Source organism: Sphaeramia orbicularis, chromosome 21, assembly GCF_902148855.1.
Source record: "Sphaeramia orbicularis chromosome 21, fSphaOr1.1, whole genome shotgun sequence".
Classification (NCBI taxonomy): domain Eukaryota; kingdom Metazoa; phylum Chordata; class Actinopteri; order Kurtiformes; family Apogonidae; genus Sphaeramia; species Sphaeramia orbicularis.
The window spans coordinates 59131848-59152897 of record NC_043977.1 but is presented as its reverse complement, the minus strand read 5'-3'; the positions used below and the strand labels follow the sequence as shown (position 1 = coordinate 59152897).

The window sequence follows — 21050 nt, the reverse complement described above, 5'->3', positions numbered from 1 at the left end:
ACCCCCCAAAGGGTCCAACCCCCACCCCCAAAAGGGTCCAACCCCACCCCCAAAGGGTCCAACCCCAACACCCAAAGGGTCCGACCCCACCCGCCAAAGGGTCCAACCCCACCAAAGGGTCCGACCCCCCCCAAAGGGTCCAACCCCACCAAAGGGTCCAACCCCACCCCCAAAGGGTCCAACCCCAACACCCAAAGGGTCCGACCCCCCCCCAAGGGTCCAACCCCACCTGCCAAAGGGTCCAACCCCACCAAAGGGTCCGACCCCCCCCAAAGGGTCCAACCCCACCAAAGGGTCCGACCCCCCCCCAAAGGGTCCAACCCCACCAAAGGGTCCTACCCCACCCCCAAAAGGGTCCGACCCCCACCCCCAAAAGGGTCCAACCCCACCCCCAAAGGGTCCAACCCCAACACCCAAAGGGTCCAACCCCACCCGCCAAAGGGTCCAACCCCACCAAAGGGTCCGACCCCCCCCAAAGGGTCCAACCCCACCAAAGGGTCCAACCCCACCCCCAAAGGGTCCAACCCCAACACCCAAAGGGTCCGACCCCCCCCAAGGGTCCGACCCCACCTGCCAAAGGGTCCAACCCCACCAAAGGGTCCGACCCCCCCCAAAGGGTCCAACCCCACCAAAGGGTCCTACCCCACCCCCCAAAGGGTCCGACCCCACCAAAGGGTCCGACCCCCCCCAAAGGGTCCAACCCCACCAAAGGGTCCTACCCCACCCCCAAAAGGGTCCGACCCTGCCCCTGGGATGAATGTGTGAAGTGCACTACTTACACTGAACATGTGAACGACCATTTGAGTTGCAGTTCCACAGACAGACCAGTGTGATCAGGAAAATACTGTCAGGATACACACACACGCGCACACACGCACACACACACGCGCACACACGCACACACACGCACACACACGCACACACACTCAGGATTCACTTTAGTGAAAAAAAGGAAAAGACATGAAAATGTTGACATTTATAAACTCTCCTTTTCACCAAAACATGTGAACGTCCTGAACTAAACATGAACAAGACAGACTGAAAGTACAGAGGTCACAGTTCAGTGTGTTGTTAAATGTGTGTGTGTGTGTTAAAATGAACATGTACAAATGATAAAGTGAGGATGGATACTGGTCCAAGTGCAGCTGTTTTTCTTCTGAACTTCCAGGGAATTCATGGTTGATGAGATGATTGACATGTTTGGTGAAAGGAGGGTTTGGAACTATAAATAACTTCATCATGTAATTTGACTTTTTTATGGAAGTCAGTCTGTCTCATCAGATTTGGAATTATAAAAGTTTTTGAATTGCTTGCGCTGAATTTTTTTGCTGTGAAATTAAATATGTGAATTTTTTGTCTCAATTCAACTATATTCATAAATTTAGAATAAAAAATTCAGAAGCAAAAAATTCCCATCACACATCCGGGACACCAAGGACAAGCAACCGATTCTGTCTGAAGTCCAACTGACAGCCGGCCAATCCAGTTACGTTAGCGTGGTCATGTGACGCCGGTGCAGGAAGACGGTCAGCGCGGACGTGTGATCGCAAGTTTTTGTCTGAATTTTTTGCATCTGAATTTTTTGTATCTATTTTTTTTTTTATTCTAACTTTATGAACATAGTTGAATTCAGATACAAAAAAAATCAGATACTTAATTTCAGTGCCAAAAAACATTCAGTGCTAGAAATTCCACAGCTTTTCTAATTCCACATGTGATGAGACAGACGGACTCCCATCTGTTCTCAGGCTGAACCCAGATGAACAGACCATCTGGAGCCGTCCTGGTTTAAAGGTTGTACCACACGGGTCTGTCTGCGGCCCCTCATAGAACACGATCACTAACACTGTACACATTCCATGGGTCAGACTGGAGCATCAGGTGGGCTGCTTTGGACCCGCGGGCCTCATGTTTGACCCCCCAGGTCTAAAGTGTCCGTCTGGTCAAAGCTGCAGTTACATGTGCTCTACAACAAAAGGAAGAAAGGCTTTACTTCTGGAGCTATTTCACTATTTGTGCATTTGTGTGAGCCCCTCTGGTGTCCTGGTTCCTGTGGGTTCCTCACCACCACCTGCACACACAGGTTCCAGACACCTGCTGTGATTGGTCGGAGCTGAGGGGGCGTGGTCTGCGCTCCTATTGGCTCTTCGGTCACCTTTACACCAACATGTGGATCTCGTTGTACTCGTCCCGTCCGTCCTCGTCAAAGTTTGGAGAGTCCTCATCACAGTCCAGCTGTCAACACACACACACACACGGAAAAAGACCACAGAACTTTAGCATTAGCATTAGCAGGTTTACTACACACACACACAGAAGAAGACCACAGAACGTTAGCATTAGCATTAGCAGGTTTACTACACACACACACAGAAGAAGACCACAGAACGTTAGCATTAGCATTAGCAGGTTTACTACACACACACACAGAAGAAGACCACAGAACGTTAGCATTAGCATTAGCAGGTTTACTACACACACACACAGAAGAAGACCACAGAACTTTAGCATTAGCATTAGCAGGTTTACTACACACACACACAGAAGAAGACCACAGAATGTTAGCATTAGCATTAGCAGGTTTACTACACACACACACAGAAGAAGACCACAGAACGTTAGCATTAGCATTAGCAGGTTAACTACACACACACACAGAAGAAGACCACAGAACGTTAGCATTAGCAGGTTTACTACACACACACACACAGAAGAAGACCACAGAACGTTAGCATTAGCATTAGCAGGTTTACTACACACACACACAGAAGAAGACCACAGAACTTTAGCATTAGCATTAGCAGGTTTACTACACACACACACAGAAGAAGACCACAGAACGTTAGCATTAGCATTAGCAGGTTTACTACACACACACACACACAGAAGAAGACCACAGAATGTTAGCATTAGCATTAGCAGGTTTACTACACACACACACACAGAAGAAGACCACAGAACGTTAGCATTAGCATTAGCAGGTTTACTACACACACACACAGAAAAAGACCACAGAACTTTAGCATTAGCATTAGCAGGTTTACTACACACACACACAGAAGAAGACCACAGAACGTTAGCATTAGCATTAGCAGGTTAACTACACACACACACAGAAGAAGACCACAGAACGTTAGCATTAGCAGGTTTACTACACACACACACACAGAAGAAGACCACAGAACGTTAGCATTAGCATTAGCAGGTTTACTACACACACACACAGAAGAAGACCACAGAACTTTAGCATTAGCATTAGCAGGTTTACTACACACACACACAGAAGAAGACCACAGAACGTTAGCATTAACATTAGCAGGTTTACTACACACACACACACACACACAGAAGAAGACCACAGAATGTTAGCATTAGCATTAGCAGGTTTACTACACACACACACAGAAGAAGACCACAGAACGTTAGCATTAGCATTAGTAGGTTTACTCCACACACACACAGAAGAAGACCACAGAACGTTAGCCTTAGCATTAGCAGGTTTACTACACACACACACAGAAGAAGACCACAGAACGTTAGCATTAGCATTAGTAGGTTTACTCCACACACACACAGAAGACCACAGAACGTTAGCCTTAGCATTAGCAGGTTTACTCCACACACACACAGAAGAAGACCACAGAACGTTAGCCTTAGCATTAGCAGGTTTACTCCACACACACACAGAAGAAGACCACAGAACGTTAGCATTAGCAGCTTTACTGCACACACACACATTTTCATTTTATCACTTTATTTATTTATTCCGACAGGGACAATATACATGAACCTTAAAAAGGACAGATGTAGTGTGCAGGTTGTAGCACTAGAGCTAATTTCCACCTGTAGCCCCTGGGCAAACTGATGTTATCATTAAAAATACACACATTAATAAAAAGTAAGACATTACAGAACAGTAAAATGCATATTTATAACTCCATCTGTGTAAAATACTCATTCCCATCCAACCATTCACTTTCACATGGACTGAACTGACTACAAACAAACTGAAAGAAGAGCACAGAGGGTTAGCGTTAGCATTAGCAGCTTTACTCCACACACACCCACACACACACACACACACACACACACACACACACACTCCTTCCTCAGACCCTAACGTACCGCCTGCAGTTCCCGTTCCTCAAAGATCCTGGACAGTATGAGGCGTCTCAGTGGAACCGTCATGATGAGGACGAAGGGGAACGCCAACGACGCCACGGTGGACTTCACTACCCATAAGGCCACGATGCAGGCCAGCTGGATGAGCGTGAACAGGTTCATACGCCATGTCTTCACCTGAGGACACACAGCAGGGGGTCAGGACTGGACCCAGACCACCAGGACTGGACTGGACCACCAGGACCGGACCAAGACCCACAGGACTGGACCAAGACCACCAGGACTGGACTGGACCACCAGGACTGGACCAAGACCCACAGGACTGGACTGGACCCAGACCCCCAAGGACTGGACCCAGACCCAAAGGACTGGACCAAGACCACCAGGACTGGACTGGACCACCAGGACTGGACCAAGACCCACAGGACTGGACTGGACCCCCAGGACTGAGCCCCCCAGGACTGGACTGGACCCACAGGACTGGACTGGACGCCCAGGACTAGATCCAGACCCCTAGGACTGGACCCAGACCCCAGGGACTAAGCCCCCCAGGGCCTGTGGCCACCTCAGACCCAGTCCAACAGACCCAGTCCCTCAGACCCAGTCCCTCAGACCCAGTCCTTCAGACCCAGTTCAACAGACCCAGTCCTTCAGACCCAGTCCAAAAGACCCAGTCCCTCAGACCCAGTCCTTCAGACCCAGTCCTTCAGACCCAGTCCCTCAGACCCAGTCCCTCAGACCCAGTCCTTCAGACCCAGTTCAACAGACCCAGTCCTTCAGACCCAGTCCAACAGACCCAGTCCCTCAGACCCAGTCCTTCAGACCCAGTCCAACAGACCCAGTCCCTCAGACCCAGTCCTTCAGACCCAGTTCAACAGACCCAGTCCTTCAGACCCAGTCCCTCAGACCCAGTCCAACAGACCCAGTCCCTCAGACCCAGTCCCTCAGACCCAGTCCCTCAGACCCAGTCCCTCAGACCCGGTCCTTCAGACCCAGTCCCTCAGACCCGGTCCCTCAGACCCAGTCCTTCAGACCCGGTCCCTCAGACCCAGTCCCTCAGACCCAGTCCCTCAGACCCAGTCCCTCAGACCCAGTCCCTCAGACCCAGTCCCTCAGACCCGGTCCCTCAGACCCAGTCCCTCAGACCCAGTCCCTCAGACCCAGTTCAACAGACCCAGTCCCTCAGACCCAGTCCCTCAGACCCAGTCCTTCAGACCCAGTCCCTCAGACCCGGTCCCTCAGACCCAGTTCAACAGACCCAGTCCTTCAGGCCCAGTCCTTCAGACCCAGTCCCTCAGACCCAGTTCAACAGACCCCAGTCCCTCAGACCCAGTCCCTCAGACCCAGTCCCTCAGACCCAGTTCAACAGACCCAGTCCCTCAGACCCAGTCCTTCAGACCCAGTCCCTCAGACCCGGTCCCTCAGACCCAGTCCCTCAGACCCGGTCCCTCAGACCCGGTCCCTCAGACCCAGTTCAACAGACCCAGTCCCTCAGACCCAGTCCCTCAGACCCAGTCCTTCAGACCCAGTCCCTCAGACCCAGTCCTTCAGGCCCAGTCCCTCAGACCCAGTCCTTCAGTGACCCCCTCTACAGCAGACCTCAGGCTGGTGGCTCCCTCTGGTGGACAGACTGTGTGTGGGTTTGATGTGAAACACATCCAGTGTGAAGTGAACTGTGGTTCAGCTTCAGCTTCAGCTTCAGCTGCTGTAACAGACACTGGACTCAAACAGATGGCTGCATATGTGAACATGCATGAACCAGGAAAAAGGATCTGGATTTTTTTTAGATTGAGTTCATTTCTCAAATGAGGCTAAAGTTGAAATGCATTTGGAATTTAAAAAAAAAAAGGGTTTTATTTAGAAGATGTTTTCCCTCCTCAGACCCAGGAAAGGACCAGTTTGGACTGGTTTTACTTCAACAACTGCAGATACTGGAAACATCAAAATACAACAGTTTTTCAGATGCATTTTTTTATTCTATTTACTGAATGTCCTTAGTGGTGGACAGTTTTGTTTGTTTTTTTTGTCTCACTCTGTGAACCTGTTGTCCAGCGGTGGACACTAGACCCATGTGTGGGTCTGAGGAGGTCCACTGGAGCAGATCCACATCAGTCCACATTCTACAACTAACAGGATCCTTGAGTTCAGGGTCTGTACAGACCGGACCCACGTGGGTCTGAGGGTCTGTACAGACCGGACCCACGTGGTCTGGACTATAGTACCTGTGGAACCCTTTGGAACCTCAGTTCAACTATGGGTCCACTAATGTGGACGTCAGCCATCAAAGGGTTAAAGATTCACAAGTTGAAAAGAAAAGAACAAATTCAGTCATTTCTGCACAGATTCAGTTATTCCCTCCGCCAGGAGCTATGGTGATCACTTTGCTTTGTGTGTTTGTTTGTTTGTTTGTTTGTGTGTTTGTTTGTTTGTTTGTTAGCAAGATAACTCCAAAAGTTATGGACAGATTTTCAGGAAATGTTGATACTGGCAGAAGGAAGAAATGATTACATTTTGGTGGTGATGGTGGGGGGGGGGGGGGGGGGGGGGGCAGATCTGTCTTGGTGGAGGTCTGCACTCTCTGAGTGCTTTTCTACTTTCCAGAGGTTTTCCTGGTCTTTGTCTTTAGTGGACTATCAGTTTGTGGTCCAGACTCATATGGTTTCCGTAAATCTGTGCATCCAAGTGGAACCGGTCCAACTGGGTCCAACAGGGTCATACGTAGTCCACACCTGCATGTGGAACAGTCCACAAACACAGACTGAGCATGTGCAGGAGACAGGAAAACCACAGAAGAACGCACTGAGCATGTGCAGGAGGTTCCAACCACAGAAGAACGCACTGAGCATGTGCAGGAGGTTCCAACCACAGAAGAACGCACTGAGCATGTGCAGGATCCGTCCTTGGTTTTCTTCTTCTGGTCATATGGTCCTATGGTTGTCATGGTTTCCATACAGTGGTGTTGGTCCTATCCGTACACCAACACCGGGGGGGCGGAGCCAACACAAGGGGGCGTAGCTGGGAAATTGTTTATGCTCTGGGACCCGTTCGACAAAAATACTGTTTCAGGCACCAACAACGCCAGTGTCATGTGACCAAAGGCCCAAACCACAGGAAACTGTAGTGGACTGACATAATGTGGGTGTGGTGTGTGTGTGTGTGTGTGGGGGGGTGGGGGGGGGCACAGTACTGTGGACACAAGAGGACAATGAGTTGATGGAACAGTGTCCATGATTGGATCTGGGACAACAACATGTCCTTACTGCTGATTGGAACAGGACAAATTAGGACATCTGATTGGCTCTGGGAAAAGAGACACACCATATTTGGTGCCTCAGTACTGTGGACGTAGAGAATGGCTTTTTTTATGTGCATAAACATAATGAACTGTGTCCAATTTAAGGACACACACCAGTCTGTGGGACATGTGTGGGGACATGTGTGGGCTATGTCTGGAACATGTGTGGGCCATCTGTGAAACATGTATGGGCCATCTGTGGAACATGTGTGGGACATCTGTGGAACATCTGTGAACATGTGTGGGACATCTGTGGAACATGTATGGACATCTGTGAACATGTGTGGGACATCTGTGGAACATCTGTGGAACATGTGTGGGACATCTGTGGAAAATGTGTGGGACATGTGTGGGGCCATGTGTGGAACATCTGTGGAACATGTGTGGGGCATCTGTGGAAAATGTGTGGGACATGTGTGGGCCATGTGTGGAACATCTGTGGAACATGTGTGGGACATCTGTGGAACATGTGTGGGCCATCTGTGAAACATGTGTGGGACATCTGTGGAACATGTGTGGAACATGTGTGGGCCATCTGTGAAACATGTGTGGGACATCTGTGGAACATGTGTGGAACATGTGTGGGCCATCTGTGAAACATGTGTGGGACATCTGTGGAACATGTGTGGAACATGTGTGGGCCATCTGTGAAAACATGTGTGGGACATCTGTGGAACATGTGTGGGACATCTGTGGAACATGTGTGGGCCATCTGTGGAACATGTGTGGGGCATCTGTGGAAAATGTGTGGGACATGTGTGGGACATGTGTTGGGCATCTGTGGGACATGTGTGGGCCATCTTGGGGACATGTGTGGTACATCTGTGGAACATCTGTGACATGTGTGGGACATCTGTGAACATGTATGGGACAATCTGTGAACATGTGTGGACATCTGGTGGAACATCTGTGGAACATGTGTGGGACATCTGTGGAAAATGTGTGGGACATGTGTGGCCATGTGTGGAACATCTGTGGAACATGTGTGGGGCATCTGTGGAAAATGTGTGGGACATGTGTGGGCCATGTGTGGAACATCTGTGGAACATGTGTGGGACATCTGTGGAACTGTGGGGCCATCTGTGAAACATGTGTGGGACATCTGTGGAACATGTGTGGAACATGTTGGGCCTCTGTGAAAACATGTGGTGGGAACATCTGTGAACATGTGTGGAACATGTGTGGGCCATCTGTGAAACATGTGTGGGACATCTGTGGAACATGTTGGAACATGGTGTGGGCCATCTGTGAAAACATGTGTGGACATCTGTGGAACATGTGTGGGCCATCTGTGGAACATGTGTGGGCCATCTGTGGAACATGTGTGGGGCATCTGTGGAAAATGTGTGGGACATGTGTGGGGACATGTTTGGGCATCTGTGGGACATGTGTGGGCCATCTGTGGGACATGTGTTGGGCATCTGTGGGACAAGTGTGGAAAAATGTGTGGGACATGTGTGGGCCATCTGTGGAACATGTGTGGGGCATCTGTGGAAAATGTGTGGGACATGTGTGGGCCATGTGTGGGACATCTGTGGGACATGTGTGGGCCATCTGTGGGACATGTGTGGGCCATCTGTGGAACATGTGTGGGGCATCTGTGGAACATGTGTGGGACATGTGTGGGACATGTGTTGGGCATCTGTGGGACATGTGTGGGCCATCTGTGGGACATGTGTTGGGCATCTGTGGGACATGTGTGGAAAATGTGTGGGACATGTGTGGGCCATCTGTGGAACATGTGTGGGGCATCTGTGGAAAATGTGTGGGGACATGTGTGGGCCATGTGTGGGACATCTGTGGGACATGTGTGGGCCATCTGTGGGACATGTGTTGGGCATCTGTGGGACAAGTGTGGGACATGTGAGGGACATGTGTGGGACATGGACAGCTGGACCTGGTGTGGTTACCTTGGTGACGTAGATGTGGTCTGGGTGGTGCTTGGCGGGCGTGCACATCAGTGTGATGCGTTCGTACAGCTGGATGCCCGTTAAAGAGGTGACGCCCATGTACAGGAAGATACCAAACAGCACAGCCAATGGGATGAGGCGGAGCACGTCTGTCATCACTATGGACAGACCTGAGGACGAGAGAGGACAGACACACACACACACACACACACGCATGCGCATGCATGCACGCACACACATACACACACATGCACGTGCATGCACACACACAGGCTTTGGTTAGAAGAAAACTGATTAGAACAGGAACAATCTGGATGCTGTTAGTCTTGGTCTGATGGTGGTTGGTGGGTGGGTGTCCTTGTCCCTGTCCTGGTCTCTGTCCTTGTCCCTGTCCTGGTCCTGGTCCTTGTCCCGGTCCTTGTCTGGTCCTTGTCCCTGTCCTTGTCCCGGTCCCAGTCCCGGTCCCTGTCCCTGTCCCGTCCTTGTCCCGGTCCTTGTCCGGTCCTTGTCCGGTCCTTGTCCCAGTCCTTGTCCCGGTCCTTGTCCGTCCTTGTCCCAGTCCCTGTCCCAGTCCCAGTCCCGGTCCTTGTCCTGGTCCTTGTCCCGGTCCTTGTGCTTGTCCTTGTCCCTGTCCTTGTCCCGGTCCCTGTCCTGGTCCTTGTCCCGGTCCTTGTCCGGTCCTTGTCCCGTCCCTTGTCCTAGGTCCTTGTCCCGGTCCTTGTCCGGTCCTTGTCCCGGTCCTTGTCCCGGTCCTTGTCCGGTCCTTGTCCCGGTCCTTGTCCCAGTCCTTGTCCCGGTCCTTGTCCCTGTCCGGTCCTTGTCCCGGTCCCAGTCCTGGTCCCTGTCCCGGTCCTTGTCCCGGTCCTTGTCCGGTCCTTGTCCCGGTCCTTGTCCCTGTCCGGTCCTTGTCCCAGTCCCAGTCCCGGTCCTTGTCCTGGTCCTTGTCCCAGTCCTTGTCCCGGTCCTTGTCCCAGTCCCTGTCCCAGTCCCAGTCCCGGTCCTTGTCCTGGTCCTTGTCCCAGTCCTTGTCCCGGTCCTTGTCCGGTCCTTGTCCCAGTCCCAGTCCCAGTCCCGGTCCTTGTCCCGGTCCCAGTCCTCTTACCTACAAGCACAGCCACCAGCAGCCCCGTCAGCCTCTGCTCCTTCACCTCCTGGATCATGGGCTTCTCTCCGGGTGCCGTGGCTTTACTCATGACCGTCAGAGCGTTGACGTGGGTCACCGAACGCACCGTGGCCGCCGTCAGCCAGGGAAGTCCGAACAGAGGACAGACGGCGCCCAGGATGACGATGAGCAGCAGGTCCAGGTGGAAACCCGAACCTTTGACCAGACGACGCTCCTTCTTACTGACGATCAGTCTGAGGACAGGGAAGAAGAACAGGGTTTTATGGAGGACAGGGTCATGTGACACAGGTAGGAGGAGAATCCATACGTACGAAGTGATCTGAGTTTCCATGAAGATGAGGATGAAGACCAGCAGGGCAGGGACCACCGAGGCCCCCATCATCCATGTGGGGAAGGGACGTTTGTCCCCAAAGGGACTGATGAACCAGCCCCGTTTGTCTGGAGACGTGACGGAGAAACCAGAGGGAACGTTGAGTTTCTGTAAGGAAAAGAGAGGAGGATGAAGGAAGGACAGATGAAGGAAGGACAGAAGAAGGAAGGACAGATGAATGAAGGACAGAAGAAGGAAGGACAGGTGAATGAAGGACAGATGAATGAAGGACAGGTGAATGAAGGACAGATGAAGGAAGGACAGATGAAGGAAGGACAGATGAATGAAGGACAGGTGAATGAAGGACAGATGAAGGAAGGACAGATGAAGGAAGGACAGGTGAATGAAGGACAGATGAATGAAGGACAGAAGAGGAAGGACAGATGAAGGTAGGACAGATGAAGGACAGATGAAGGAAGGACAGGTGAATGAAGGACAGATGAAGGAAGGACAGATGAATGAAGGACAGATGAAGGAAGGACAGATGAATGAAGGACAGGTGAATGAAGGACAGGTGAAGGAAGGACAGATGAATGAAGGACAGATGAAGGAAGGACAGATGAATGAAGGACAGGTGAATGAAGGACAGATGAATGAAGGACAGGTGAAGGAAGGACAGATGAATGAAGGACAGGTGAATGAAGGACAGGTGAATGAAGGACAGATAGAAGGACACAGATGAAGGAAGGACAGAAGAAGGAAGACAGATGAATGAAGGACAGGTGAATGAAGGACAGATGAAGGAAGGACAGATGAATGAAGGACAGATGAATGAAGGACAGGTGAATGAAGGACAGATGAAGGAAGGACAGATGAATGAAGGACAGATGAAGGAAGGACAGAAGAGGAGGACAGAAGAAGGAAGGACAGATGAATGAAGGACAGATGAAGGGAAGGACAGAGAATGAAGGATGGATGAATGAAGGACGAATGAATGAAGGACAGATGAAGGAGGACAGATGAAGGAAGGACGGATGAATGAAGGACGGATGAATGAAGGACAATGAAGGACGGACAGAAGAAGGAGGACAGATGAATGAAGGACAGATGAAGGACTACGGATGATGAAGGACAGATGAAGGAACAGAGAAGGAAGGACAGATGAACTAAGGACAGATAAGAAGGACAGATGAAGGCAGATAAGGAAGACAGATGAAGGACAGATGAATGAAGGACAGATGAAGGAAGGACAGATGAAGGACAGATGAATGAAGGACAGATGAAGGAAGGACAATAGGAAGGACAGATGAAGGACAGATGATGAAGGACAGATGAGGAGGACAGATGAAGGAAGACAGATAAGGAATGACAATGAGGACAGATGAATGAAGTACCGATGAAGGAAGCAGATGAATGGAAGACAGAAAGAAGGACAGATGAAGGAAGGACAGAATGAAGGAAGGACGAAGAAGAAGGACAGATGAAGGAGGACGAAGAAGGACGTACGATGAAGGACAGATGAATGAAGGACAGATGAAGGAAGGACAGAAGAAGGAAGGCAGATGAAGAGAAGGACAGAAGAAGGACGGACAGATGAAGGAAGAGGAAAGAGAAGGAAGGAAAGATGAAGGAAGGACAGAGAAGGAAGGACAGATGAAGGAAGGACAGAAGAATGGAAGGACAGATGAAGGAAGGACAGAGAAGGAAGGACAGATGAAGGACAGATGAATGAAGGACAGATGAAGGAAGGACGATAGAAGGAAGGACAGAAGAAGGAAGGACAGATGAAGGACGGAAAGATGAAGGAAGACAGATGAAGGACAGATGAATGAAGACGATGAAGGAAGGACAGAAGAATGAAGGACAGATGAAGGAAGGACAGAAGAAGGAAGGACAGAGAAGGAAGGGACAGATGAAGGAAGGACAGAGAAGGGAAGGACAGATAGGACAGATGAATGAAGGACAGATGAATGAAGGACAGAAGAAGGAAGGACAGATGAAGGACAGATGAAGGACGTGAGAAGGACGAAGAAGGAAGGACAGATGAAGGACAGATGAAGGACAGATGAATGAATGACAGAAGAAGGAAGACAGATGAAGGACAGATGAAGGAAGGACAGATGAAGGAAGGACAGAAGAAGGAAGGACAGATGAAGGACAGATGAAGGAAGGACAGATGAAGGACAGATGAATGAAGGACAGATGAAGGACAGAAGAAGGAGGACAGATGAATGAAGGAACATGAAGAAGGACAGATGAATGAAGGACAGATGAAGGAAGGACAGAAGAAGGAAGGACAGAAGAAGGAAGGACAGATGAGGAAGGACAGATGAATGAAGGATGATGAATGAAGGACGATGAAGGAAGGACAAATGAAGGAAGGACAGATGAAGGAAGGACGGATGAATGAAGGACGGATGAAGGAAGGACGGATGAAGGAAGGACAGTGAAGGAAGGACAGAAGAATGAAGGACAGATGATGAAGGACGAGATAGAAGGAAGGACTGATGAATGAAGGACAGATAGGAAGGACAGAGAAGGAAGGACAGATGAAACTAGGACAGATGAAGGAAGGACAGATGAAGGACAGATGAAGGACAGATGAAGGACAGATGAATGAAGGACAGATGAAGGAAGGACAGATGAAGGACAGATGAATGAAGGACAGATGAGAAGACAGAAGAAGGAAGGACAGATGAAGGACAGATGAAGAAGGACAGATGAAGGAAGGACATGAAGGAGGACAATGAGGAAGACAGATGAAGGAAGGACAGATGAAGGACAGATGAATGAGGACAATGAAGGAAGGACAAGATGAAGGAAGGACAGAAAGAAGGACAGATGAAGGAGGACAGAAAATAGGACAGATGAGGACATGAATGAAGGACAGATGAAGGAAGGACAGAAAAGAAGGACAGATGAAGGAAGGACAGAAAAGGACACAGATGAAGGAAGGAAAGATGAAGGAAGGAAAGATGAGGAGGACAGAAGAAGAGGACAGATGAAGGAGGACGAAGAAGGAAGGACAGAAGAAGGAAACAGATGAGGACAGATGAATTAAGGACGAAATGACAGATGAAGGAAGACAGAAGAAGGAAGGACAGATGAAGGAAGGACAGAAGAAGGAAGGACAGATGCGAAACAGAAGAAGGAAGGACAGATGAAGGGCAGATGAATGAAGGACGATGAAGGAAGGACAGAGGAAGGACAGAAGATAAGGAAGGACAATGAAGGAAGGACAGAAGGAATGCCAGAAGGAAGGACAGATGAAGACAGATGATGAATGACAGATGAATGAGGACAGAAGAAGGAAGGACAGATGAAGGACAGATTAGAAGGACATAAGAATAAGGACAAAGGACAGATGAAGGACAGATGAAGGAAGGACAGATGAAGGACAGATGAAGGACAGATGAAGGACAGATGAAGGAAGGACAGAAGAAGGAAGGACAGATGAAGGACAGATGAAGGAAGGACAGATGAAGGAAGGACAGAAGAAGGAAGGACAGATGAAGGACAGATTAAGGAAGGACAGATGAGGACAGATGAATGAAGGACATATGAAGGACAGAAGAAGGAAGGACAGATGAAGGAGACAGAAGAAGGAGGACAGATGAAGGAAGACAGAAGAAGACAGATGATAAGGACAGAAGAAGGAAGGACAGATGAAGGAAGGACAGAAGAAGGAAGGACAGATGAAGGAAGGACAGATGAAGGCAGATGATGAAGGACAGATGAAGGAAGGACAGAAGAAGGACAGATGAAGGACAGATGAAGGAAGGACAGAAGAAGGAAGGACAGATGAAGGACAGATGAATAAGGACAGATGAAGGAAGGACAGAAGAAGGAAGCAGATGACGGCAGATGAAGGAAGACAGAAGGACAGATTAATGAAGGACGATGAAGGACAGAAGAAGGAAGGACAGAAGAAGGAAGGACAGAAGAAGGAAGACAGATGAAGGACAGTGAAGGAAGGACAGAAGAAGGAAGGACAGATGAAGGACAGATGAAGGAAGGACAGATGAAGAAGGACAGAAGAAAGAAGGACAGATGAAGGACAGATGAAGGAAGACAGATGAAGGACAGATGAATGAAGACAGATGAAGGACAGAAGAAGAATGACAGATGAAGGAAGGACAGAAGCAGGAAGGACAGAAGAAGGAAGGACAGAAGAAGGAAGGACAGATGAAGGCGATTAGGAAGGACATGAAGGAAGGACAGAAGAAGGAAGGACATGAAGGACAGATGAAGGACAGATGAATGAAGGACAGATAAGGACAGAAGAAGGAAGGACAGAAGAAGGACAGATGAATGAATGACAGAAGAAGAAAAGACAGATATACTGTCTGGTCCATAATTCATATATATGTGTGTGTTTGTGTGTGTGTGTGTGTGTGTGTGTGTGTGTGTGTGTGTGTTACCTGTGTGTAGGTGTCAGTGATAGAATAGTCCACTAACACTGACACTAAAATGGAGATGGGAATACCAAAGTCACCGATGATCCTCCGAGCCTAAACCACAAACACAGAAAACACAGAAGGATAGTTTTCTTTACGTAGAATTTAGAAACAGACTTTAACCCTCTGGTATCCAGGTGTGCCTTTTACGCACACTTTGCACTTCGTTTTAAAAACTTCATATTATTTTTCACAATTTAAATAAGGTTAGAATTCAAAAGTTGTTCATTTGTGCATGATCTTTAAAATTCTTTCCACCAACTCAAATGTGCACAGTGTATACAAAAGAAAATGACCAGACTAGCATCTGTCTGCCCAGTGTGCATAAAACGCACTGTTTCTAACATTTGATCTGTGTGATTAGGACTGAGCTGGATTTACAAAAATAAAATCTAATTAGAGCAGAAAAATAAATCAATATATAATATTTAATAGTTTGATTTATAGGTGTGCATTTTACGCACACTTGGTGACAGATGCTAGTATTTTTGAACATTTGACCTAGCACCAAAAATAATAATAATGCAAATTAACTAATGTTGGAGTTAATCACTGACATATACCAGGATGAAAAAATCTAATAATATGTGATCCACTTTTTATGGAGTATATTTTTTAAAAAAAAATTTGTGTTTTTTTGCATCCAAAAAAATGGTTTGTTTCCATTACAAACACGGCATTTAAAGGGTTAAAAAAATTGTGACAATTATTGAGTATTTGTTATTTTTATTTACGGCTCAAGTCGATGAAATAGAAAAAAAGTGTAAAAGAATTAAAAACAAACTGTATGAATTTTTTTTTTACATTATTCCACAAGTGTGCATAAAAGGCACACCTGGTGCTTAGTAAGGTCCTTGGAGGACGGGATACCAGAGGATATAAACAGAAGGAGTGGATCAGTCTAAACCAGGGCTGTCAAACAGGCATCCCGGGGGCCAAATGCACCCCCCCCACCCACCCAAAAAAAGGTTCCAGTCCCACCCCTGGAATGAATTTCCAAAGTGTAGAAATTCCACAGTCCAGGCTGTGGAAACTCATGTTAGTGTGGGTTCCACATCCAGACCAATCTGATCTACAGTCCAATAAGAACAGCAGAAGGACCCACACAGAAGAACCACTGCAGATTTACTACTGGGTTGGATGGGAAAATAATATGACATTATGTCTGTAAATAATGACAACTATGTTGAATTAAGCAAAAAAAAAAAAAAACGAAGAAGAAAATCTGCAGTGGTTCTTCTGTGTGGGTTCTTCTGCTGTTCTTATTGGACTGTAGATCAGATTGGTCTGGATGTGGAACCCACACTAACATGAGTTCCACAGCCTGGACTGTGGAATTTAGACACTGTGTAAATTCATCCCAGGGGTCGGACTGGAACCTTTGGGGGACGCATTTGGGCCCCAGGACGCATGTTTGACAGCCCTGGTTTAGAATTTAGAAGGTGACTGAGAGGGAACAATCATTCTAGATTCAAACCAACACAGGTTTGTGTTCCTGTTATGGAAGAACCCACTCTGACATCTGCCACAGAAAGGAAGTCAGCAGCACAGCAGGGACCGAACGGACAAACACAGAACACATGTGTTTGGAACACATTTATGGAAATAAGGGACAGTTTAGGACAGACAGACTAAAGGGACAGTTTAGGACAGACAGACTAAAGGGACAGTTTAGGACAGACAGACTAAAGGGACAGTTTAGGACAGACAGACTAAAGGGACAGTTTAGGGACAGAGGGACTAAAGGGACAGTTTAGGACAGACAGACTAAAGGGACAGTTTAGGACAGAGGGACCTAAAGGGACAGTTTAGGACAGATAGACTAAAGGGACAGTTTAGGACAGAGGGACTAAAGGGACAGTTTAGGACAGACAGGACCTAAAGGGACAGTTTAGGACAGACGGGACCTAAAGGGACAGTTTAGGACAGATGGACGAAAGGGACAGTTTAGGACAGACATGGACTAAAGGGACAGTTTAGGACAGACAGACTAAAGGGACAGTTAGGACAGACAGACTAAAGGGACAGTTTAGGACAGAGGGACTAAAGGGACAGTTTAGGACAGACAGACTAAAGGACAGTTTAGGACAGATGGACCAAAGGGACAGTTTAGGACAGACGGACCAAAGGGACAGTTTAGGACAGAGGGACTAAAGGGACAGTTTAGGACAGACTAGAAGTTAAAGGGACAGTTTAGGACAGATGGACCAAAGGGACAGTTTAGGACAGATGGACCAAAGGGACAGTTTAGGACAGACGGACCAAAGGGACAGTTTAGGACAGAGGGACTAAAGGGACAGTTTAGGACAGATGGACTAAAGGGACAGTTTAGGACAGATGGACCTAAAGGGACAGTTTAGGACAGATGGACCAAAGGGACAGTTTAGGACGCAGGGACTAAAGGGACAGTTTAGGACAGACAGGACTAAAGGGACAGTTTAGGGACAGAGGGACTAAAGGGACAGTTTAGGACAGAGGGAATAAAGGGACAGTTTAGGACAGACAGACCTAAAGGGACAGTTTAGGACAGAGGGACTAAAGGACAGTTTAGGACAGATGGACTAAAGGGACAGTTTAGGAACAGACAGACTAAAGGGACAGTTTAGGACAGACGACTAAAGGGACAGTTTAGGACAGAGGGACTAAAGGGACAGTTTAGGACAGACAGACTAAAGGGACAGTTTGGGACAGACGACAAGGACAGTTTAGGACAGATGGACCAAGGGACAGTTTAGGACAGATGGACCAAAGGGACAGTTTAGGACAGATGGACCAAAGGGACAGTTTAGGACAGACGGACCAAAGGGACAGTTAGGACAGAGGACTAAAGGGACAGTTTGGACAGACAGACTAAAGGGACAGTTTAGGACAGAGGGACTAAAGGGACAGTTTTAGGACAGATGGACTAAAGGGACGGTTTAGGACAGAGGGACCAAAGGGACAGTTTAGGACAGAGGGACCAAAGGGGACAGTTTAGGACAGAGGGACCAATGGGACAGTTTAGGACAGAGGGACCAATGGGACAGTTTAGGACAGAGGGACTAAAGGGACAGTTTAGGACAGAGGGACCAAAGGGACGGTTTAGGACAGAGGGACTAAAGGGACAGTTTAGGACAGATGGACTAAAGGGACAGTTTTAGGACAGAGGGACTAAAGGGACAGTTTAGGACAGATGGACTAAAGGGACAGTTTAGGACAGAGGACTAAAGGGGACAGTTTAGGGACAGACGGGACCAAAGGGACAGTTTAGGACAGAGGGACTAAAGGGACAGTTTAGGACAGACGGACCAAAGGGACAGTTTAGGACAGATGGACCAAGGGACAGTTTAGGACAGCCGGACCAAAGGGACAGTTTAGGACAGACGGACTAAAGGGGACAGTTTAGGACCGACGGACTAAAGGGACAGTTTAGGACAGAGGGACCAAAGGGGACAGTTTAGGACAGACGGACCAAAGGGACAGTTTAGGACCGAGGGACTAAAGGGACAGTTTAGGACAGATGGACTAAGGGACAGTTAGGACAGAGGACTAAAGGGACAGTTTAGGACAGACGGACCAAAGGGACAGTTTAGGACAGACGGACTCAAAGGGACAGTTTAGGACCGAGGGACTAAAGGGACAGTTTAGGACAGATGGACCAAGGGACAGTTTAGGACAGATGGACGAAAGGGACAGTTTAGACAGATGGACTAAAGGGACAGTTTAGGACAGACGGACAAAGGACAGTTTAGGACAGAGGGACAAAAGGGGACAGTTTAGGACAGACGGACCAAAAGGGACAGTTTAGGACAGAGGACTAAAGGGACAGTTTAGGACAGATGGACTAAAGGGACAGTTTAGGACAGAGGGACTAAAGGGACAGTTTAGGACAGACGGACAAAGGGCAGTTAGGACAGACGGACCAAGGACAGTTTAGGACAGATGGACTAAAGGGACAGTTTAGGACCGAGGGACTAAAGGGACAGTTTAGGAACAGATGGACTAAAGGGACAGTTTAGGACAGATGGACCTAAAGGGACAGTTTAGGACAGACGGACCAAAGGGACAGTTTAGGACAGATGGACTAAAGGGACAGTTAGGACAGACGGACCAAAGGGACAGTTAGGACAGAACGGACTAAGGGACGTTTAGGACAGATGGACTAAAGGGACAGTTTAGGACAGATGGACTAAGGGACAGTTTAGGACAGATGGACTAAAGGACAGTTTAGGACGAGGGACCAAAGGGACAGTTTAGGACCAGATGGACCGTGACACCATGGTATGAACAGAAAGTTCACCTTTCCGCCCAAGAATCGATGTTCTAAACTTTCTGAGGAAGAAAGCCACAAAGAAGGTTCCCATCATGAGGACCAGAGACCAGGGCCGTGGTTGGGCTGGTTGAACACATCTGGGGTTCTGAAGGTCCGGTAGAGGACCGTCACTGGGATAGACGGCCAACAGAGGATGTTCCTGAAACACCTGAAGACAGGAAGACCAACCAACTCACATCAGCTGATACATGACCCTGGAGTCCATCTGGTCTACAGGTGGACCACATGAGCCTGGAGTCCATCTGGTCTACAGGTGGACCACATGACCCTGGAGTCCATCTGTTCTACAGGTGACCACATGAGCCGGAGTCCATCTGTTTCTACAGGTGGACCACATGAGCCCGGAGTCCATCTGGTCTACAGGTGGACCACATGAGCCCGGAGTCCATCTGGTCTACAGGTGGACCACATGAGCCCGGAGTCCATCTAGTCTACAGGTGGACCACATGAGCCCGGAGTCCATCTAGTCTACAGGTGGACCACATGACCCTGGAGTCCATCTGGTCTACAGGTGGACCACATGAGCCCGGAGTCCATCTGGTCTACAGGTGGACCACATGAGCCCGGAGTCCATCTGGTCTACAGGTGGACCACATGAGCCCGGAGTCCATGTTCTACAGGTGGACCACATGAGCCCGGAGTCCATCTGTTCTACAGGTGGACCACATGAGCCCGGAGTCCATCTGGTCTACAGGTGGACCACATGACCCCGGAGTCCATCTGGTCTACAGGTGACCACATGAGCCCGGAGTCCATCTGGTCTACAGGTGGACCACATGAGCCCGGAGTCCATCTGGTCTACAGGTGGACCACATGAGCCTGGAGTCCATCTGTTCTAAAGGTGGACCACAGAGCCCGGAGTCCATCTGGTCTACAGGTGGACCACATGAGCCCGGAGTCCATCTGGTCTACAGGTGGACCACATGAGCCCGGAGTCCATCTGTTCTAAAGGTGGACCACATGAGCCCGGAGTCCATCTGTTCTACAGGTGGACCACATGAGCCCGGAGTCCATCTGGTCTACAGGTGGACCACATGAGCCTGGAGTCCATGTGGTCTCCAGGTGGACCGCTGCAGTAGAACACCTTCATTCAGTCCAGTCCAGGTTGCTGCATCTTTGGCTTTTGTGTTTGTTGTTTTGCGTCGGGTCTGTAAATAATGTTGAATTCATGGTTGAATCATGGGTCAACTCAGTTGCATGTTTACCTTGAAAAGCTTGGAGAAAGTCTCATAAATAAATATGAGGGAGATGAGGAAAGCGAAGATCTCCTGGGTAAAGGGTGAGATGTATCGGACCAGGAAGCTGCCTTCTGCCGCCACGATCACCAGGACGTATAAGATGAGCCAGAAGCCGTCCGACCCGACCCGTCAGGTACTCGAAGCCCTGGGTCTGACAGAACTGGGTCCAGAGAAACAGAGACACGAAGAGAAGGATGAGACGACCGGGACAGACGGGACAGTCCACTGGTGTTCTTACTTAAATCACCTTATAGAAGGCTTCTATTAACACCAGTTATACTTA

The 21050-nt window shown here is 48.8% G+C and overlaps 1 pseudogene; it reads right to left on the bottom strand.

Moving 5' to 3' along the window:
• Positions 1-2157: 2157 nt before the first annotated feature.
• LOC115412086 (anion exchange protein 3-like) overlaps positions 2158-21050 on the bottom strand; it is a 20168-nt pseudogene continuing 1275 nt past the window's right edge.